Genomic DNA, 3,841 nt, shown 5'->3' with positions numbered 1-3,841 from the left:
CCTTGCAACACAATTTGATTTGCCTTTCGACTCAACTTCAAACAGCCATGGCTCTGGGCAGGACCCGCAACAAGTGCAACTCAGTGACACCGGCTCAGGTTACTCCAGCCAGCCTGGCCTTGGACACCACATGATGATATCACTGTGATGACTAGAGGGCACCATGGTGATGCCTGAGTATCTCCCACTGAAACCCCCAGGCAGCACTGGTGGATTTCCCTTGCCAGCAGGCGGGGGACAACTGGCTTGCTGCACAAGAGGCTGCACACAAAACCTTCATTCAAAACCAGACAAGAGAAATGAAAATCAGCCATCTGCAGCTGAACCAGCTTCTGCTACTTATCCAAAGGAACTGGTCGAGATTTCAAGCTCTGCTTTTAGAGAGCATCCAGGATGGCGATTCTGCAGGAACAACCATAATGGAAGAAAGGGGCTCAGAATCATATCCCAGTGAGGAGGAAACAAAAGGTTTACCTCAGAGTTCATCTGAGGAAAGCACTGGCTTGGTCAGTGTGTTCTCATTGCTCAGCTTCCCACAAAAACTCTGGGTTCTGGTGGAAAGTGACCATGTGAGGAGCATTTGGTGGGATCACAGAGGAAACTGCCTCAATCAAGGAATAAATGTTTATGGTGGAAGTTCTGGCAAAGGAAAGCATCTGCGAGAACATCTGGGAGAGAGCTTTGTTCACCAGCTCAACCTCTACAGATTCACCAGAGTTCCAAGGTACTTTGAAAGATCTCCTTCCCTTCTTGAGTTTCTGGCCAAGGAAGAAGTGTTGTCAGATAGGAAGGTTAAGGTTTTATTGTTCCCCACACAGAGACTATACATTCACAAAATATTTTGTTGCAGTCAGCCTAATCTGTAGGATTAAGTTGACCAATAGGTGTGGTTTAACCTGGCGGGTGGCTCGACTGCACCACACTGTCATTTGCTCACTTGCCCCCTTCCCAGTGGGATGGGGGAGAGAAGTGGGGAAAAAAACTTCTAGGTTGAGATAAAAAATATTTCTAAGGTAAAGACAAGAAAAAGGATGGTAGTAGCCTGTACATATCTGTATCTGTATCTATACCTGAATGAATATAACAAGAGATGTAAAAGCAACTTCTCATCAACCCTTGACTCAAGTCCAGATAGCTCCTGAGAAGCTTAAGAGAACCAGATTAACTTATACCACCTTCAGGACTCCTTCCATTTGATGCCATATGGCATAGAATATCCCTTTGCCCATTTAAATCAGCTGTCTTGACCCTATTCCCACCCAACTCCTCAGACCCTCTGCTGGGAATGTCTTTGGCTCTGTACAACACTGTTTAGCAGCAACAACAAACACTGATGTGGCATCAACACTGCTGTTCTGCTTGAACCAACCCATAGCATCATACACATCCTGAAGTATGCAATTCCATTCTAGCTGAAATGAAAGCACTGATAAGCCCTGATAATACCCAAATTTGACCTTAGCCATCAGAAGTGATATTTCCTGTATCTTACTGACCTTCAGCCTCACACTGATAGCAGCTAACTCTTCTTTACATTTTTCAGTTACTGCTCTACTCCAGCTCGTACTTCAGGAGAGACTACCCCCACAGCTGCTGGAACACTGCAAGCAAAGAGCAGCCCACAAGAGAAGAGATGTGGCTGCTCCTGCTCCTGCCCCTGCCCCTGTCAATGAGAGTCCCCAGAGGAGCAGTCCAGCTGCTCAGGGAGCAGATGCTGGGCCAGAGAAGAGCATGCAGGCAGCAGAGCCAGAAGGCACACAGACAGCAGCATCCATGGGGCCCCTGTCAGCCAAGCACTCCAAGGAAGACATCACTTCAGCTCAAAAGCACATTGCTCACAGCCTAGGCCCTGCTGCAGCACCAGTGTGGCAACAGTGCCAACATCTGCCCTGCTCCTCAGTCCCACACTGACAGCAGCTAACTCTTCTCCTTTACATTTTTCCAGCCCATACTTCAGGAGAGACTACCCACAGCTGCTGGAACTCTGTAAGCAAAGAGCAGCCCAGAAGAGAAGAGACATGGCTGCTCCTGTCCCTGCCCTGCAGGAGGCTGAATGAGAGCCTACAGAGGAGCAGTCAAGCTGCTCAGTCTAGGCAGGGAGCAGATGCTGGGCCAGAGAGGAGCCTACAAGCATCAAAGCCAGAAGGCACACTGGCAGTGGCACCCACAGGGCCCTGGACAGCCAAGCATCCCAAGGAAGACACCCCCCAAGCAAACCCAACAGTACACTGCTCACATCCTGCCAGGCCCTGCTGCAGCCCCAGCATGGCAAGTGCCAACCTCTGCCTCGCTCCATGCTGCCACCAAGCAGCAGACAGATGCTGGGTGCCACTTGTTCTTCTTCACAGCACTCTGCCCTTCATGGTCCTCCCTGTGCCATCTGGCCCCCCTCAGCAGGACTCTCCCAGTCCCCAGAAGCATCACAGCTGCAGGCTCCCTGGGCCATCCTGCCTTTCCTTGGCTCGTGCTTTGCAGCGGCCATGAAGGCAGCAACCATTATGATGCCCCCGGACTGGCAGCCCCTCACTGCCCGATGTGCCCCTGCAGCCAGCCAAGGGCAACCCCGTACTGCCCGACGGGCCCCTGCAGCCAGCCGAGGGCAACCCCGTACTGCCCGACGGGCCCCTGCAGCCAGCCGAGGGCAGCCCCGTACTGCCCGACGTGCCCCTGCAGCCAGCCCCCGGGAGACGCGGGCAATGGGGCGGCCCCTTAGAAATTAGAAGAGAGAATGTTTTATGGTTTCATGGTCTGGAGATGTTTTGAATAATTTAAAAAAAGTGTTACGATCGGTGCTGTTTTAATGTAATCAGGCTTCAAAGTAAAATAATATATTTTTATGTAACTTGCAAGGAATCAACTACTGCATTACACTGCCTGGTGTAACACACGAAAAATTACAACTTTGTCGTCTGAAGTTTCAAGCCCAAATCTTCACCCAGTGAAAAAAAAAAATCTGAAGTTGTGTCATTATATTCAAAGAGTGCAAATGTACGCCCTTTAGGTCTTACAGTTATTATCTGTATTATAACAGATGCTGACCTGTGTATTTTAACAGATTCCTCCTATCTGCTAGTTAGAACCCACCTTTTTCCCTTTATAGATCTACTATCTGACGGTGATCAACTTCATATAGATGAAAGCTAGTGATCTAGAATTAGAATAGCTTTAGCAGTTTAATGTTTCCTCGACAATAACTGCTGATGTTGGAAACAACTAGAACACAATACAAATCAGATCAAGAAAGTGATTAAATAGGGCAATATGTTTGTGTTTAAGTAGGCTCACAAGCTCCTAGGAATAACTAAGCAGATATCCCGTTTGCAAAAAAATGGAGAACATAGCCAAATCATGACAAAAGCCACAGGAGATAATCTAAGCTGAAATATCAAATATAAGAGTAGTAATGAAGCTTTAAAGGATCGTAAAAAGCACAAGACACTAAGGTACTCACAGAATTATTAATAATTTTCAGGTTAAAAATTAATAATAAAGGTCATCAAAACAAAATTCTGTGCTGTGTGCAGAAGGTGGCTTGAAAACAAGTTTTCTAATATGTAAATGGAACATCTCTAAATACGACTAAAATTTGGGAACGGTGCTTACATTAACTAAAAAATAAAATAAAATTGGAAGACGTTAAATTTATAGTACATAGATGCAACCTTATATACATATTTGTATTTGAAAATATATGCCTATAACCACAGAGAAAATAGCATTCCCTCTGATCTGCATAAAGTAGAACAGTCTATGTGATATGTCAGAATAAACAATAAGGTTCACTTGTAGTCATAGAAAAAAATTAGGTCTGTTGCTGGCCATGAATTTCTAAAAGAGCAAA

At 46.3% G+C, this 3,841-nt stretch overlaps 1 pseudogene; it reads left to right on the top strand.

The window, feature by feature from the left end:
• Positions 1 to 299: 299 nt before the first annotated feature.
• On the top strand, positions 300 to 1,911 carry LOC125694846 (heat shock transcription factor, Y-linked-like; annotated as a pseudogene).
• Positions 1,912 to 3,841: the final 1,930 nt, after the last annotated feature.

The sequence above is a fragment of the Lagopus muta genome, chromosome 1 (assembly GCF_023343835.1).
Source record: "Lagopus muta isolate bLagMut1 chromosome 1, bLagMut1 primary, whole genome shotgun sequence".
Taxonomy (NCBI): domain Eukaryota; kingdom Metazoa; phylum Chordata; class Aves; order Galliformes; family Phasianidae; genus Lagopus; species Lagopus muta.
This window is presented reverse-complemented; position numbering and strand designations above follow the sequence as displayed.